The sequence below is a fragment of the Heteronotia binoei genome, chromosome 7 (assembly GCF_032191835.1).
Source record: "Heteronotia binoei isolate CCM8104 ecotype False Entrance Well chromosome 7, APGP_CSIRO_Hbin_v1, whole genome shotgun sequence".
In the NCBI taxonomy this organism is placed as follows: domain Eukaryota; kingdom Metazoa; phylum Chordata; class Lepidosauria; order Squamata; family Gekkonidae; genus Heteronotia; species Heteronotia binoei.
Genome location: NC_083229.1, coordinates 55,008,519 through 55,026,854, shown reverse-complemented (window position 1 = coordinate 55,026,854; position 18,336 = coordinate 55,008,519). Strand labels below are relative to the sequence as shown.

The 18,336-nt window shown below is 42.1% G+C and overlaps 1 long non-coding RNA gene and 1 other non-coding gene across 2 annotated transcripts; both read right to left on the bottom strand.

Annotated features, from left to right (window-relative positions):
• Positions 1–6,485: 6,485 nt before the first annotated feature.
• TRNAT-AGU (transfer RNA threonine (anticodon AGU)) lies at positions 6,486–6,552 on the bottom strand. Its single transcript has one exon. It is a non-coding gene; the product is annotated as a tRNA-Thr (tRNA).
• A 2,368-nt stretch (positions 6,553–8,920) lies between these two features.
• LOC132574722 (uncharacterized) lies at positions 8,921–15,601 on the bottom strand. The gene is made up of 2 exons (XR_009555642.1): positions 15,370–15,601; positions 8,921–10,054 (listed from the first exon to the last, which is right to left on the bottom strand). It is a non-coding gene; the product is annotated as an uncharacterized LOC132574722 (long non-coding RNA).
• Positions 15,602–18,336: the final 2,735 nt, after the last annotated feature.

The window sequence follows — 18,336 nt, the reverse complement described above, 5'->3', positions numbered from 1 at the left end:
TCAACATGCTATAAAGCTATAGAGTCTGTACTCCAGAGCCCCCTTTTTCTCCTGGGGAACTGATATTCAACATCTGATATTCAACAACTGTCATAGTGGAAGAGCTCCAGATGCTACCTGAGAGCCAGTTTGCTGTAGTGGTTGAGTGCATGGACACTTGTCTGGGAGAACCAGGTCTGATTCCCTACTCCCCCAAATGCACCTGCTGTGTGACCTTGAGTCAGTCACAAGTTCTCACAGAGCTGTTCCTCTCAAGAGCAGTTTCTGTCAGAACTCTCAGCCCCACCTACCTCACAGGGTGTCTGTTGTGGGGAGGGGAAGGGAAAAGAGATTGTAAGCTGCTCTGAGGCTCCTTCAGGTAGTGGGCGGGATATAAATCCAATCTCCTCCTCCTACCCCCCCAGCAGGGCTCTCATTTTTGTATAAAGGTGAAACTTGGACTAGTATCCATGGAACTAAGAGACTCTACCCCTGAGTGAGTGAAGCAGATTTCTGTCTGCACAAGAGGCTTTCTGGATCCTGCCCAATATGTAAAATTGTTTACATATTTGTCAGTGAGACAGACAACTGTTGAACTACCTCTTTCATGACTCACACAAGAAGTTGAGGGGCAATTTCTGACTATTCCTCCTTTCTGGTTATTAAGGGTCCCTTAAAACTCAGGAGTTTTTGAATGAGTTTAGATTGCAGTGGAGAGGCAAAAACAACTTGTGCATTCACAGTAGCAGAAAATCCTACCCTTCATCTAGAAGAATAAAAACCTATCTAAAGATATACCATGATAGACAAATTCCTCACATTTTTTCTTATAAAAGTGTAAGTTGGCAACTCTTTCTGGTTAGTTTTTATTATCTTTAAGCAATTAAGTCTTATTTTCTTAAATTTCACATGAATATTTACAGCGGAAGGTAATAATTTGTCAACTGGTCAATTGTCAAAAAACAGCAGGTGATGTCTGTGGCAGAAGAACAGCCAGCAGGAATACCAGAGTACAGGGCTGATTTATTTTTAACTCCTCTCAGTATGCTTCACATGAATGTGTGTGCCCCACAGAAATAGCTACTTGCAATAGAATCATTTCATACAAATAATAAAATTGCTATTTAATTTGGTTCTCTATCCAATAACAGTGCTAGCAAATATATAGAACACACTGGCCAAGTTAAAACTTGATCCATTTTATTTTTCACAAAGCAAAATTAAAACTGATGATGAGGTCAAGGATGAATTGTGACATAAACATGGCTCAGAAGCAAACTCAGCTGCATCATCCCTGCAGTGCTGGCACTTCCACATGGACCGTTCTGCTTGGACCAGGGTTGCAGCATCAGTGACAGTGGGCATTGATGTTTACCTGTCATCTCTTCCTGTGCCACCACCAGCTGGGTAGGATTTGGGATAACTCTGCAGCACTGCCACTGACCAACTGACCCAAAGCACCCATTTTCCCCCAGAGGACCTGATCTCTACAGTCTGGAGTTTAGTTGTAATTCTGGGATATCTCCACCCCCACCTGAAGGTTGATAACCCAAACTGCCAGTGGTTTTGTAGGTTCAGCAGTCCACTAGGAATTTTTCTGCCAAGTTAAAGGGTCAATCTGCTCCTCGGTGGCACTGAAGCAGTTGTATGGGGACCTGAAGCTTAAGACATTGTGAAAATGGCAGAAACAAGCAAGTAAATTCAACTCTGGCTTAACTCTGCCTTGTTAGCAGATGAAATCTGAAGAATGTAGGTCTCCCAATAGTTTTCTCTGCAATCATGTAGGAGTTCTATCAGCTCTTGCAAATGCTTGACTTGGCAAAACAATGCATCTTTTAAAAGCCAGTGGTCATTGGTTAAACGTAGGCAGAGATGTCTGGGGGAGGGGGGGAACCCAGTTCTGTTAATTCCTTCAAGCTCCGTCTGTGGAAATGATAAAGTGCAGCCATTATGGAAGGCTGCATTTGTTAAATTAATTAGGCCCCTCCATTATAGAGAAGCCTGCTGAAGATTATTGCCGTCTTCCTTTTAAATGCCATTATTCCTAGCTCTATTTAGCAGCTGATGCAATTAAAGTGGGCATAATGTAAAATTAACAACACAAATAACACTTGCCTTCATGTATGCTTGAATAGTGCATGCCAAGGCTAAAGTGCCAAGCTTCAGCTCTCTCCAAATAAACAACTCATGTACCCTTTAAAAAAAATCAAATATAACAGTATGTATCTGGATTCTTTTCTTCAGTGAATTCTTGGATCAATACTTTTGTTTCATGTTTTCATGTTCTCAATAATGTTAAGTGATTCAGTTACAATCTCTTTCCTTGTTCGAAAGTGAATATGCCCAGCTGTCCATGCTCTAAAACACTTTGAAAGAAATGGTGTTTTCTTTCCATGTGGAATAACCATTTTGTTTGTTTCCTATATCTTTGCAAACTATACTGTAGATTATTAGAAGATGCACTTAATTCTGCCCATTTATACCATGTGAATTAACCCCAAATATGGCAAAGAGTGGCAAAAGCCACCTGCATTCATTGACCACAACCCAACAAGAAGTAAGCATGCTCCAATTCCAGTGCATTTAAACATGTACCCTTTAAACATGTACCCAGTGCATTTAAACATGTACACAGCCTATTACTGTGTGATCATTTTGTATCTTCATCCTGATCTATCATTTAAGATTATCGTAGCACCAAGCAGTCAGCCATGTTATTATCAGCAGTTCATTAAAGCCAAATGTTTGTTGGTGTAGACAAAGAAATTAGTAGTGGCTGATACTAAAAGCTACAGTATCAAACCACCACCACAACAAAATACATTTTTCTTCTTTTCAGTCCTTCATGGATCATTATGGCATAATGAAATTAATGTGACCTTTTGTAACCCGATAGCTAGCACTTCCAAGACAAATCTCTACACACATCTCTGGTCATAAAACAAGTTATGCTTTCTGAAAGAGAAAATAAAGCCATTTACATGGATACTTCATTAAACCCTGCTTCCTACTCCACCTCTCCTTGAATTTACAGATTGTAAAAGCAACTACTTGTTTATGATAGCCTTTTTAGCTGCTATTACAAGTAGGAACATCACATTGAGGGGAGGGGTTTACAAAACCGCTCTAGTAGAACATGGATTGTTTGGGGAGGGATGGTGCTATTGAAGTTTGAAATTCTCCACCCCTGACTCCATGGCTCCATGTACCACTTGTCTCAAGTTTGTATTTTTCCCAACTGAAAGAAGAATTTGTAAGCAAGAGTAAATCATCTCTGGAATAGATACTGCAGATATATTTATACCTGCTGGTGCCAGCACTGGGCCATAATAGAGAAACGGAGTCCCAACCAAGTCTGTAAATAAACCAAGGCATTTGGTTCCTTTCCAGCCAAAGCAGTATTTGATTGCCAAGGCAAAATTTTATTAATAATAATATGTTTTATTAATACTAATCTACCTAAAGGCCTTTGAATTGTACCAACTACAAATACTATTAGTACCACTATTCATCAATATGATTAACAGAAGCAGGGATTATGACCCCACCCCACAACTGGTATCCCAAATATGAACAGCAGAAATGCTGTTACTTTGGAGAGTGTCATTCACTACAAATGCTGGAAATATTAACACTAGATTCTGGGATCATGCATCAGGACCCTTTTCTTACAGCACAACTGTGCTTAATACTTAACTAGTGGAAATAACATTTAAGCACGACATGCAATTACAATGCAATAACCGCCGACCTTCTCTTGCACACTGTTTATGTGAATGTGTACACATGGCAGTGAAACAGGAAAAGAGGCCCTGGTAAAATGAATTTAGCATTCTGACCACCAGAGCATTTATAGTCCTGTTACAAAACATTAAACATCATAATGAAGGAAATGTTTGCTCTAGAAGGGATACAGGAAATTCACATTATATTTACCAATAGCTTTCACTCTTGCAAGTTTTCTTGTAGCTTTGACTGCCAAAGAGGATTGGTTTAAAACCATGATGTTTTATTTAATGGCAGAAAGAATTTTCTGAAGTATTTAGCAGCTCATGCTGTGTATTTGGGTGGTAACACCAGGTGGGGTATTCAAATATAGTCCAAGCATAATACAGTCTGTTCATCTCAATGAAAGCAGTTTGTAGTAAGTTTATGACAGAAACAGCTATTGTCTCAGAATAAAAAATACATTCAAATCCAGGGCTGATGTGAGCTAAATTAAAGACATTTGGCTGAATTTATGAGTGCTTGAGACAGAGTAAAATGAACAGAAATAGGGCAAATATGAACAAAAGGATATTTAGCTTCAAGCTGGTTATGCTATCAGTGTTAAGGTTCCTTGAAATCTTATGGTTCAGCTTGCATCCTGCTTGCCCCTATTTTAATAAAAGGTAAAAGATTTATACAATCCGAAGAGAAATCAGAGCAAGGAGATGATTTTTGTTGGATGGTTAGTTTGTTCCTCAGCTGGCTCGTGGCTGTTTGGAGGGTGCTTCATTGCATTCCTTCATAACAGCTCAGTACACTGCAGTCAGTTTTTCATGCAGTCATGACTGCCATTTTTTCTGCTGTACAACTCGAGAGGTTTCTGAAGGATTTTTTTTTTTAATTTGCTATTGCATGCTAGTGGTCTAATGATTTACTAACACAATCCCTGAATGAACTAAAAAGTGGAAAATATGGACATAAGGAAACTTACCTTTATTGGATATTTAACTTTATAGGATAGCTTTCATTTTTTTAAATGTTTGCTACAGGTATGAAGAAAAGAATCCCTGGATTCATTTACTGGTTCATGTCAACTTTGTTATAAGGACAGTTCAACATCCTGTGCAAACATGGCTGCCCTATGTGCCCTCTACCACAGCTGTGTATTTCAATAGGAGCTAGGGTGGGCACATCATTTCATATTTAGAAGCAGCATATAGCTTTGGTATGAAAATGAATCAGACAGGCCCATTTTTAAATTCCACACACTATTAATCATATGTATGGGATCCCCCTCCCCCCCTCCTTCTTACAGAAGGATACTGAAAAGGAATCGTCAGATGTCCTCATTCTGTATTATTATAGTTTTGGAGAAATTGGTTTCAAAGTACCATCTGTTTATTTTATGGAGCTGACAGTTTATTTAAAGAAGTCTGGATGAAGGCACAATGCACCCACCTTGTCTAGTTTAATAGAGGCAGAAGATGATTACAGCTAGCTCATGCTAGCTCTAGCTACATAGGCAATGCCAGAAACTGAGTCTCAGAATGTTTTCAGTGCTGATAGACCAAGCCTACAAACCTTGTCAAATAATCAAACAGTTCTGGGGGCAAAACCATGTTGTTTTAAAACCACAAAATGGGTCAGTGGGTGTGGTTATTCACATGGCTGAGTGGTGAATGTATAGATTAAAATACATTTTGCCACACTGGTTTTCAGAGGATTGTTTTGGCCAAGTGTCCCCACACCATGAGCCAAAACTCTGGTCAGTATTTTCACAACAGAGCCAGGAAAAACAAGAGAGGCTTAGCCTGTGAAAAAGAAATGAAGATGTAGTGAAGGGAAAACAGTAGTCTCTCTGCCACTGCTTGACTCGATCCATATGTGGGTTTAAACACAGGAAATACCCAGCAGTCACCGCAATCAAGCCAGAGGCCTGAGCATCAGAAAGTGCCTTGTGGAACTAATTGGACTCTATTAAGATTGTCACTGACATGGGAAAGCCTTCTGAAATTCTAAATCAGAACATTCAGCTTTTTGAGATGCAGGGCAAAGGATAGCACTTCTGCAGTCAATGTACTCATGGAGGAAGAGAAGCCATGCTCCAGCAGTCAGACTTGCACACATACCCCATCCTAAATATATTTACTCTGAAGTTAGCCCAGTGGCACTTACCATTTGCATTCACATGGTTTTAAATGCTGTTTATCCTTGTGACCATTTTCTTAACCTTTTCTGCCTTGTCATGCAATTTTTACCTGGTCTGAACTTTTGCTAATTTCAAGGGCACTCTTTAAAGCAGCTTTATGAATATATATTATATGCTGTACATTGCTCACAAGGAAGTCTACCAGGGAGCTGGGAACCTAAATTAGACTTCATCCACAGTCATTATAAACTTAACATTTAAAATAAATCCTATTACTTGACTTTGCTACTGATCATTCAGGAGATTTTTATCATTTCTGTTCCAGATAATACCTTGTTCCAGATAATTCCTTGTTTTATTATCATATGTTGTGAGCTGCCCTGAGCCTGCTTATTGGGGAGGGCAGGATATAAACTGAATAAACTAAACTAAACTAAATGTTAAAAAATGCCTTGGTTTGCAGTTCTGTTGTTTCTTTTAGCCAGTGTGGTGTGATGGTTAGAGTGCTGGACTATAAACATATAAAGCTGCCTTATACTGAATCAGACTCTGGTCCATCAAAGTCAGTATTGTCTATTCAGACTGGCAGCAGTTCTCCAAGGTCTCAAGCTGAGGTTTTTCATGCCTATTTGCCTGGATGCTTTTTAGTTGGAGATGCCAGGGATTGAACCTGGGACCTTCTGCTTACTAAGCAGATGCTCTACCACTGAGCCACCGTCCCTTCCCAGCCATCACACCACACTGGCTAAAATAAATGAAACAACTGAACTGCAAACTGAGTGCTGGACTAAGGTTTGAGAGACCCAGGTTCAAATCTGCTCTCTTCTCTAGGTTACCTTGGGCCAGTCACATCCCATCAGTCTAACCTACCTTACAGGGTTGTTGTGAGGATAAAATGTAGGAGAGAAGTATAAGATAAGCTGCCTTGAGTCCTCATTGGGGAAAAAGACAGGTTATAAATGAAGTAAAGAAATTAATTAATTTTTATTCCATTATGCCATTGCTATGTGGGTCTGTATTACAGTAAATATTTAACTGGCCTTGAAAACTGTGATGACTTTATGATTGCCATGACTTTATGATTGCCAGTAAAGAGTCAGCTTGTTGTAGTGGTTAAGAGCTGTGGACTATAATCTGGAAAACTGGGTTTAATTCCCCACTACTCCACATGAAGTCAACTGGGTGGCTTGGGTCGGTCACAGTTTTCTCAGAACACTCTCAGCCCCCAAAAGTCTAGCTCACCACCTAGTGGTGCATAATGCTAAAAGAGCTAGAACGTCTGGCTGCCAGACAAACTTTGGATCTCCTTGTTATACTACACATAACGCCATACAATAATTATTAATTATTATGATTGCCAGTAAGTTTCCATTGTGGCAACTTTTTTGCTTTCCAGAATCCTCTGATGTTTTAACATTGTACCCAATTTGCCTTATATTCTCCTCCTGCAGGATATTCAGCATTATAATTCTCTCTATATAAAAGGCAAACCTTGTTGCTGACAACTCACCTCACCTTCCATTGGCTGAGTTGCGTGTTGCTCAACCTTGACTGAGAGCAACCCTATGCTCCAACCCCAGGACAAACAAGAGTTGGGCCACACATTTCCCTCAGTGACTGTTGCTAGGCAACCATGGTATTCCAAGCTTGGTTCTGTCTGCAAAAGGTGAAGGGAGGCCCTTCCCAGGCCTATTTTAGCCTTTGAGGGAGAACTCATTGGGGCCAGTTCTTACTAAGATTGCCAGCTCCAGGTTGCTGAGAAATTCCTGAAAATTTTGTGGTGGGGTCTAAGGAAGCCTGAGTTTGGGGAAGGGAAAGTCCTCATTTGAATATAACGCCATAGAATCCATCTTCCAAAGCAGCTATTTTCTCCAGGGGACAGATATTGGTTGTCTGCAGTTCAGTTGTGATACCAAGAGATTTTCAGGCTCTCCCTGGAGGTTACCTACTCTAGGCTGGGCAGCATCCTCTCGGTGATTTGATGACTGGCATGACTTCACTAGGCCTGGCTGCTTGCTCCTGTTCAGCAGCACCCCCCCCCCCCACTGACAGCCAGTGTGGCTTGGCAGTTAGTGTTTCAGAATAGGGTCCGCCACACCCAGGTTCTTTCTGCGAAAGCTGACTGGGTGATATTGGACCAGTCACAGACTTTCAACCTAACCTATCTCACAGGGTTGTTGTATAGATCAAAATGGGGAGAGGAGAATGATATAAATTGCTTTGCTCCCTACTGTGGAAGAGAATATTTTCCTTGGAAGAGATTGCAGGGAAGGGGGAAGATATGGAAAGCTGAAGTCAGATCACTTTCCCTACAAAAAACAGCTGCCTTGAGGTTCATATTCTATGGTATACCATAACACAACCAGGCCAGGCCAAAAAAGACAGATCATGCCACAAGCACATGCTAATGCTAAATGCTGCAAGGCCAAATATGACAGGAAAAGGTGGGAACAATGCATTGCAGATGAATGAAATTCTGAGCTTCAGCATCTGCAAGACTGTCATCATGCTAAGAAAATAAGAAAAACAAAAACTTATCTGTTCATTGATTTTACAGCATGGAAATCCCCCCCCTTCTGTGTTTGCTTTCCACAGCCTAGTAACTGGGATGTGAGGGCGATCTGACTGCGACATCTGTCACCCCATTGATCGCCAAGGGTTGATTCGGCTGATCTGGCTGGCTAGCTGGGTGTCCCCTACCTCCCTCACCGTTCCATGTATGTCCCTCCCGAAGCTGTACATTCGGTGGAAGAGGACGACCATCCCAGATAGAAGCAGCGTACCATTCTTCGGTCAAGGGTATACAATAGCTGTGCTCCCCTGCTAAAACTGGTGGTATGATACTCTTCCCATTCACTTCGAGAAAGTAGAGAACCAGGGCTGGGCTATGGAGCTATACATTATTTATTTATATAAACTATTTGTTAGCTGCCTTTCTTCTATGTGAAACTCAAGGTGGCTTACAATACTCAAAGATATTTACATTATAACCTGCTTCTGCCAAATATTGACTGAGACAGGACTAAAGGCTTTAACCTAATGTCAACATAGCAATAAATAAATAAAATCCTTATATTAATAGTATTTTCACAAATACTCTTATACGTCTGTTTATTTTTATATTGTTATTGGTCTGTATCACTTGAACCATCTAAGCATGTACTGGCCATGAGGCCTGCAAAATGGCCAGATTGTACAATGTCAAGAAATGCCTTGATTTCATCGCACTGCCAGAAGGTGCCATGTCACTTTGGAGGCATTTCAACAGAATAACGTTAAAACATCATTGCAAACACTTTAGAACCTTTCAGATTTTAAAAATAAAAAGTAAGATTTATTTGCACAGAAGGGATATATAACCCATGTCTTGTGAAACTACGAAAAGAATGCTTTATTAAATACTAGGAAAATTAATAATGGCAGTTGGGTTGCTTGTGATCAAGGAAACAGAATGTCATGGGCAAACTACTTTTTAAAATGTTTATGGTATCTCTCATATGTTTTTGGTATCTGTGTTGGTGAGTATACCTAAAGTTTGTGAATGAATTACACACATGCTTGCCCTCAGCAAGATGCCGTTTGCAGGTTTGATTGAAGTCCTTTTCTTCCTCTGGCACCAGCATGGTGTCCTGCTCAGCTCTTTCAATGAGAACATCATATGCCTTCTGTTCACATATGATGTGAAGAATCACACAAACAGGGACAACCGTGGTTATATTTTCAATGAATACTGTCAGGCATGAAGAAAGGCAGCTTCAAACAGACTTCAGCTGCACAAATGCTCACTACAAAACATTGTGTGCCCTGCAAAGTTTTGTTGTTGTTGAAGTTTCTTTCCCTCATGTTACTAGGGTTACTGTATGACTTCACTAGCCAGCACCACATGGGGTAGGTACCAATGGCTATCATGAGGGCAGGAACACTCACCCTTTGCAGAGTTCTTGTAAGGTTGCCAGGAACAAACACCCCACCATCCATTGAAGAACACAAGTTGGAACTTGTATACATGAATGCATTATGAGCTCTCCTGTTCTACTCAACCTCTGAAGTGATGAGTTGACTGGTGTGATCCACTGCCACCTAGAGAAGCATGGAGCAGAATTGTTTTCTTTTTCTGTACTGATTGATTTTCCTTCCAGGGGCTCAAATAGCAATGCACATTTCATTAATGCTGCCTATGCAGTGTGGGAATCCAAGGCGCGCAAAACCATCCATTATCTGTAAAGAAAGAAAAGGGAAATGTAAGGATCCTTCCCCACCTGCTCTATCAGAATCTCTGTTCACCAGTTGATTCTTATCTTCTCAATATGTTTCTTATCAATAACAAAACACATGAATTTGCCCTTGACATGCCCAGTGGCTGCTATTGCATTGTTATAGAGACAACACAATTTAGATAATTGTTTTAAAAAACTACTTTGCCAAGATTCCCCAGGTAGGCAACCTTTATGCACAATTCAGCCTTCAATGCAAAGCAGAACTCTAGGATGATTTCACCCACATAGATAGTCCAAGACCAAACTGTTGCCTCACTTCACGATAGGTATTAGAGTTGGCCAAATACCAAAGTGCAGCCACAACTCGCTTCTCGACAGGGACTGGGGAGCACATTTTGGTAGTCTGGCAATCCAGCCTTGCTCTCAACAGAGACAATCTCCATGAAAGCTGTGTAGGTCATTCTGAAATTGTCCAGCCACTCCACCCCCTGAAAATGAAGTTATTCCACCAGTCGCAGCTTCTGGAGTAGCCCCAATAGCCAGGGCTTTTTTTTTTTAGCAGGAACACAAAGGAACACAGTTCCAGCTTGCTTGGCATCAGAGGGTGTGGCCTAATATGCAAATGAGTTCCTGCTGGTTTTTTTCTTACAAAAAGCCCTGCCAATAGCATTGTGGAAAATGCACACCAGCAAGTGCATGTGATCTCTGTTGCTACTGACGGGAGTTCCTCAGATGATTGGTAATCACACAAACATGCTTGGGCACAGAGGAAGAATGCAGGGCTCAGAGGAGGTGTTTTCTTTTCCAGAAACAATGCAAATAGGCCGAACAGACATTCATTGAAGTCATGAGGCTGAGTAGCAAAACATTGACCTGGAAAAACATGGGGGTGATCAATGAAAGCTGTCTATGAGCTTAGGCTAGCAAGAGATGCTAAAAACAACAAAAAAGGATTATTGTATTTTTCGCACCATAAGACGCACTTCCCCCCCCCCCAAAAAAAAGTGGGGTAAAAAGTGTGTGCGTCTTATGGAGTGAAGGTACCTTACGTACCTTCCTCTGGGGGGGGGGTGATACACTGCCTCCGTCCCAGTGCTTCCCCGCGCCTGCCTGCCTGGCTCCAGCTCTGATGCTTACAGCAAGCGCCAGGATCGCTCCCTCCGCCCTCCGATCCCAGCGTTTGCTTTAAGCATCAGCGCTGAAGCCATGCAAACAGGCAGGGAGAAAGCATGCCGCCCCTTCAACAGCCGGCGCTCGCGAAGCACTGGGTTTGTGGAGGGGGCGGGTGCTTCCTCTGCCTGGCTTCAGCTGCTGCTTTCAGCAAGCGCTGGGATCGGAGGGTAGAGGGAGCGATCCTGGCGCTTGCTGTAAGCATCAGCTGAAGCCAGGCAGGCAGGCACGGGGAAAGCACGCCGCCCCCTCCACAGCCCAGCGCTTTGCGAAGCACTGGGTTTGCGGAGGGGGCGGGTACTTCCTCTCTGCCTGCGTGCCTGGCTGGGACACAAGCGGCGAGATCGCTCCCTCCGCCCCCATCACAAACCCAGCACTTCGCAGGGAGCGATCTCGCCACTTGTCTCCCAGCCAGGCACGCAGGTGCCGGTGTGCTTCCCCCGCACTTGAGTGCCTGGCTGGGAGACAAGTGGCGAGATCGCTCCCTGCGAAGTGCTGGGTTTGTGATGGGGGCGGAGGGAGTGATCTCGCCGCTTGTCTCCCAGCCAGGCACCTGCATCTAATGGTCTGGAGCGTCCAATGGACCGAAAAATACGGTATTTTCTTTTGTAAAAAGAAAGAAAAAGAGCAAGGACATGGTAGGCCCATTGTGGAGACAGGAAAGTGAAATTGTAACAGGTGCAGGGTTATGATGCTATGATTCTAATCCTAGCACTAAGCAATTGAGTATCTGTCATGGCCACTGATTTCGGTATACCAGTACCAAAGAACTGCAGCATAATAGAGAACAGGGAATAATAAAAATGGAGAGTTCACATGGGAAGCAGGGTATTTTAACTTTAAATGACCTGAAATCTGCTCCTGTAATGGCAGGAATTTCTGTGGCTAATTAGCACCAACCTTCCATACACTTCCAAACACTGACTTTCTCGGCAATACAATGACATTACATCACAATGTATGAGCAAAAAAAAGGATGGGGAAGGTTTTGTCCCATGAAACAACTGATGAGGACATGGTCACCAACTGTGAGAAAGATGCAGTGTGTAACTGCTCATAACATCCTTTCTGGGAATGCTCCAGCAAATCTGCCAAATTACAGGCAGCAGGATTGATCACATACTGCATTGTATTTACCAGGAAACTCTGGAGAGTGTGCACCCTATAAAATGTCAGCAATACTAATTCTGCCAAGTCCCTTGCAGGACAAGAATTAATAGTTAAGGGACACTAAAAAGACACAGGATACAAGCGAACCAAATTCATGGGCCAAAATGGAGCCAAGCTGTGGTTTCAGTGGACCTTAAATGGATGCTCGGAAGGCATACCTAGTGGCTGTAATCAAAATGGCAACATACTGGAGAGGTTTCTCCCAGTCCCAGGTGAAACTTTTTTTTTTGACAATGTAATGACATAAAGTTACTGTACATGGACAGAAAACAAAAAAAATGACAAAGTACATAACAGGAGGTGGCATACATGAAACCCCTTTTGAAATAACTGCAAAATGCATGGGGTGCATCTGTTGTTGGAAAACTGTGAGGTAAAAGCTCTACTATGAACGGAGTGCTGCTAAGTCAAAGAATCACATGGGAATTCAACTCACAGGTAAAAAGAAATCCATACTGCAGAAATGGTCTTTGTTTAAGTTGCCTCAAGAACTTATGCGGATTTATCTTCATGTCTTTTGTTCTTTAAAGCAAGTAAAAAAAATCTCTGAAGCCTTTCACACATGACAGATTCCTACACAGCATAGACTTTGTGAAGCTGCGATAGATGGTTTTTCTCTTTATTAATAAAGAACTTTGTGCCTCAGCGGCTGGAGTGGAGTGTGAACCTGGGAGTTGACGACCCAAGCAAGTGAATTACTGCCTGGCATCTTACATTGCCATACATGAAAACATTCACAAGCCACCAGACAAGGTTCTTCTTTGAAATTCCCATTGCCCGTGGGCAAAACTAAACCTGCTGCCCTATTCGGAAGATATCCTTATTGACAGCACTACTTGGCAAGTCAAGAAACTTTCTGTGGCCTGCAATTGGCCTTTCTTGAGCTAATAAACTCTTTAATATTAAATTTTGAAAGCCTCGCATTGTTACTTCAATAAGATTTATTTTTTGACAAATGATGGCATACAGCTCATTAGCACACACTTCAATATATGGTTGTTACCTAAGAGCTTTACAAGAAATCTGATTAGATATCATTTGACTCATGAGATGTCATGTAAACTTATTTTTCAGGTGGAATTTAAAAGAATGCCTTATTAGAAACTGATCTCCATGAATCGCATCAAGCAGACTGATGTCTTACTGATTTTGTGCAAATGTTTAACATTAGATATATGAATTTTTCCTTAAGGTGTGAATTAAATAATATGATGTTTAATGAATGGAATATCAGTTTATTTCCTGAAATAAGTGCAATGCTTAGGCTTCAGTGTATTAGCAGTACTTTAAAGATACCTACAGTATTTTACATACAGTATAAATGACTGGAATGCATAATGACAGGAACAGAGTGGCTTTATTAATTTGTACTGATTAAAGTTATAGATTATTAGGCTGTTCTTTGCTATGAAAGATGAGGGTAATGTTATATTTCAGCTTTAAGCAGAAAAACAGAGTTTATTTTTAGACTATGTAGATTCCTCATCCAATAATATTTGTTTTATATTTCCTAAATGATGAAAAAGCTTTAATTGTCTTACTATATCACAGTTCTTATTCTATCAAAAGCCAAAAATGGGATGAATCCAACCAGTTTTCCCACTGAATCTCACCTATCCTCTTTAGCACAGCACTCATCCAAGGTGCGTTTTGTCCATGCCAGTCCATTATCCCCAGCGTAACCTTTTTGGGTGGTCAAAAAGGAACTTTCCTTCCCTTTTTGTCAGCAAAAATCTGGTTACTTCCTGATAGAATCAAAACTATTGCCTATTAAGGCAGTTTTTTCATAATCAGTGATCTAAAAATTAAGCAGAGTTTATTCCAATAATAATAAAACTGTAGTAGTATTGGCGAAATGGAGCTCAATAAACCATTGACCCATCATGTGTCAATCATCACCTCTGGGTTCTCATTGGCTAATTCCCCTGCCTACAGCAGGCCTAGCAACACTGAACAAACTGTCAAAACAGACACATATCTGATTGTCCTCTGTGTCCTCTCCATCAACTGGCCTCAGAAAAAACTGTTACTCTACTGCAGCCTCACAAAATGTTTCCTCAGAGGCCATGACAACCACCTCTTTCCTGTCATTCCCTCCCTTCCTCCTCCCCTCCGCCCCTCAGCCTCATCCCAGGACAGATGAGGATTGAACCACTGGGGAAACTGTTAGGCAGAGGGAGTAAAGGGAGAGCCCTCAGCTGAATATAATGCCATAGAGTCTACCTTCCAAAGCAGTTATTTTCTCAAGGATGGGGAAAGAGATCTGTTGTCTGGAGTTCAGTTCTGATCCCAGGAGATCTTCAGGCTCCACCTGGAGGTTGGCTGCCCTAGGCCTGCAGCACCCTCTGGGTGACTTGATGCCACCTGACTAGCATGACTTAACTAGGCCTGGCTGTTTGCTCTTATTCAGCAGCAGCCCCCCCCCCCCCATGACAGACAGTGTGACTTAGCAGTTACCAACTCCAGGCTGGGAAATTTCTGGAGACTTGAGGGGTGGAGCCTGGAGATGGTAGGGTTTGAGGAGAGGTGGGACCTCAGACAGATGCAATGCCATAGACTTCACCCTCCAAACCAGCCATTTCCTCCTGTTGAACCACTGTTACCAATCTCTAGGTGACAGACACATACAAGTCTAGGGAGTTTAAGCTATGCCACTTCAGACCTGGGAGGAGAAGGGAGGAAAATAGCAGAAAATAAACTTATATCTTTGCAAAGCTGTTGCCTTAAGGGTTCTTGTGGTCTAGTGGCTTTACTGGTCACAAGTCTACAAAATACCAAGCCAAATCATAGAAAAATAGATACAGGCTTTATTTACAAAGGGAAAGGAGAACATAAAAAGGACATACAACCAAACAAAATATAACACAGTGTACACAGAGGAAGACACTCAAAATAAAAGTCTATAGGCAACCAGCCAACTGCTTCCTACATTTACTGTGCAGTATTCCCTGGCTACTTGCCCTAAGTTTTACTCACATGATGCTCTCTGGTCAGGCATCACCAGATGTCATTCCTTCTCATTGTCAAGATGATTATGGAGCTCTTTTCCTGTAACTGTCTGTCATGTTGTCTTGATGACATCTGTGATCTGTTTTGGTGTAACTTCTAGCCAGATTATACCCCAGTTGTTACATGACTAGCTAATTGATTGGCCAGTCCTGAATGTGATCTAATTTAGAGCTGTCAACTAACTAGATGACATGCTGTCAGAGTTAGATCTAGATGATCTACTGTCAAATGGATACAATACAGGTTTGACCAATCGACCTGATATCTAATTAGGTAATTGCCTGCTATCACAGTACACTCACAGGTACACATCCTGATGCCACTTAAACAAGATGACATTGACTAACACAAACACTTATGCATACTGGATGAAGGGTCAGTTTCTTGACATCAGGTGAGGGCTGGAGATCATTCAGATTTACAACTGCTCTCTATACATATGATAGAGATCAGCTCCCCTTGAGGTGGGGCTGGAGTGAATGCCTTCACTTGGGTGGGTGGAAAGACAGCAAGGGTGTGGGGCACGCACCCAGAACCTCTTTCTAGAACCCATTGTGTTTTTCTTCACAATGGGCCTTTTCCCTAGCCATCAGGAAACAGATCTTTAGATGCAAAGTGATCTTACCCTGCAAGGTGCTGCCCTCCTAAACAGGATGTCTTTCAGTATCAAAACCCAGCTGGGGATAACATCAGAAGGAGATCATGGACAGGCTCTGGTGTGTGTAAATAGGTTTGCCAGCCTCCAGGTGGAGCCTGAGATTCTCCCAAAATTACCACAGATCTCCTGGCTAGAAAGATCAGTTCCCTTGAATAAAATGGCAGCCTCAAAGGGTTGCCAGCCTCCAGGTGGGACCTGGGGATCCCCTGGAATTATGGCTCATCTCCAGACTACAAATAACAGTTCCCATGGAGAAAATGTATGTGTTGGAGGGGAGGTGTGGACTCCATGGCTCTCTACCTCACTGAGGTCACTGTGCTCCACCCCCAAAATCTCCAGGAGTTTTCCAACTTGGAGCTAGCAATCCTATGCCAACCCCACCAGTGTCCATGGGTAACATGGCAACCTTTGCAATTATATGGCATCATACAGTTCCTTCCCCTCCCCCAGCTCCACCCTGCCCAGGCTCTGCCCTAAATCTCCAAGAATTTCCAAACCCAAAGATGGCAACCCTGGTATATCTTTTTGCTTTTAAGATAAGCCTCAGCCTCAGTGTATACATTATTAGGGCAGATATTTAGTTAGTGGGTTTTTATGCTGCCTTTTGGCTTCTCATATGGCTCACAACAATCCTAAAAACACAAAACAGTTTTAAAACATTTTCAGCCATTAAGCCTTTGCACATAAGCATTGAAACCACAGAGCACAACAATAAAAGGATAGAGTCAAAAGAGGACATGGCAGTGCTGGGCCAGGAGATGGTGAAACAAGGAAGAAGCCCAACCCCAAAACATCTGCACAGCATGCAAAGACTGAAAGGTTTCTAATACAGAGTATGGAAAGCTGGTTGGCAGCAGAGTGTTCCTTGAGATTGCTTACTACAAGTCTCAGTTCTCCTCAGTGTCTCCAGGGATGAGGGGCTTGAGCTCAATCATGTGGCTTTGGAGCAGGGATGATGGAACAACTCAGTTCCTGTTTTCAGGGGAATATTCAGCGGATGAAGCATCCCCTGCAACTCCAATGCTTTACATTTGAGTCTTAACAGTTTGCTTTTAAGGAAACTATAATTGTATCTCAAAAAAAATGATGACTTGAGACAATTTAAGAAAACAACAATGTGAGAATGAGAACTTTAGCCTAGAGATGCAAACTCCAACTGGAAATCCCTGCAGATTTAGTGTTGTGCTGTTCCTGTGGAAGAGGGAATTTAGAAAAGCATTTACCTTAGAATCTATGGTATACCACTTCCTTCTGATACTGACATTTTATCCAGGAAAATTGATCTCCATAGTCTGAAGACCACTTGTGATTGCAGGAGATCTCCAGGCCCCACATGAAGGTTGACAGCCCAACAGCCACCCTGCGCTAACTCACTAAAGTGTCTAGGTGGGGCAAGGAACTAGCTGTAATGGTGTATGATAATGTTGCTAAATGCTGGAAGTGAAGGCGCTGTCCCTGTATCAGCTTCCAGATGTCGTGGCAGCAGAGTAGATAGCTAGATGGTCATACTCAGGGCTTTTAAAATTATTCTTTAAGCAGGAATGCAGTTCCGGCTGGCTTGGCATGAGTATGTGTGGCCTAATATGCAAATGAGTTCCTGCTGGTTTTTTTCTACCAAAAAAGCCCTGTGAGAAACAATGGTGATGTCAGGGGTGTGTGGCCTAGTATTCAAATGAATTTCTAGTGGGCTTTTCCTACAAAAAAGCTCTGGTTATACTGATCTTTCCTTCCTACACGTATACCTTTCTGCCTCTATCCCTTTGAAGTGTAGTTTGTTTTCTCAGAGAATCTTCCTTCCATCCACCCTCTCTTACACAATGCTTCAGCCCTTCTCCCTGCACACACCAGGAGAGACAACATGTTATCTGCTCCTGAAACCATGAGGCAGATGACCCTCTCACCATCTGCTTTCATCCTTAGCTAGTAAATTAGTAATCTATCCTGTCTTTTCTTTTCTATCCAAAGTTTACTTCTCTAATAAAGAGAGAAGTATTTTCTCCTTTTAAACTTGCAATGTGGCTCTGTGTAGCTCTGTAAGCTGAGTAACCTGGTAAAGTGACAGTCCTGTGTTTGTAGCTTTATTTAAGCACTCTGCTAACTAGTGGAAACTGATCTAATTATACCAGTTAATCCCAACATTAACCTTTACCTGGGTCCTGAAATTTTTCCTGAACTATAACTTATCTCCAGGCCACAGAGATCTGTTTCCCTGGAGAAAATGGCAGCTTCAAAGAGTGACCCTATGACATCACATGCCTACTGAGTTCTGTCCTAAG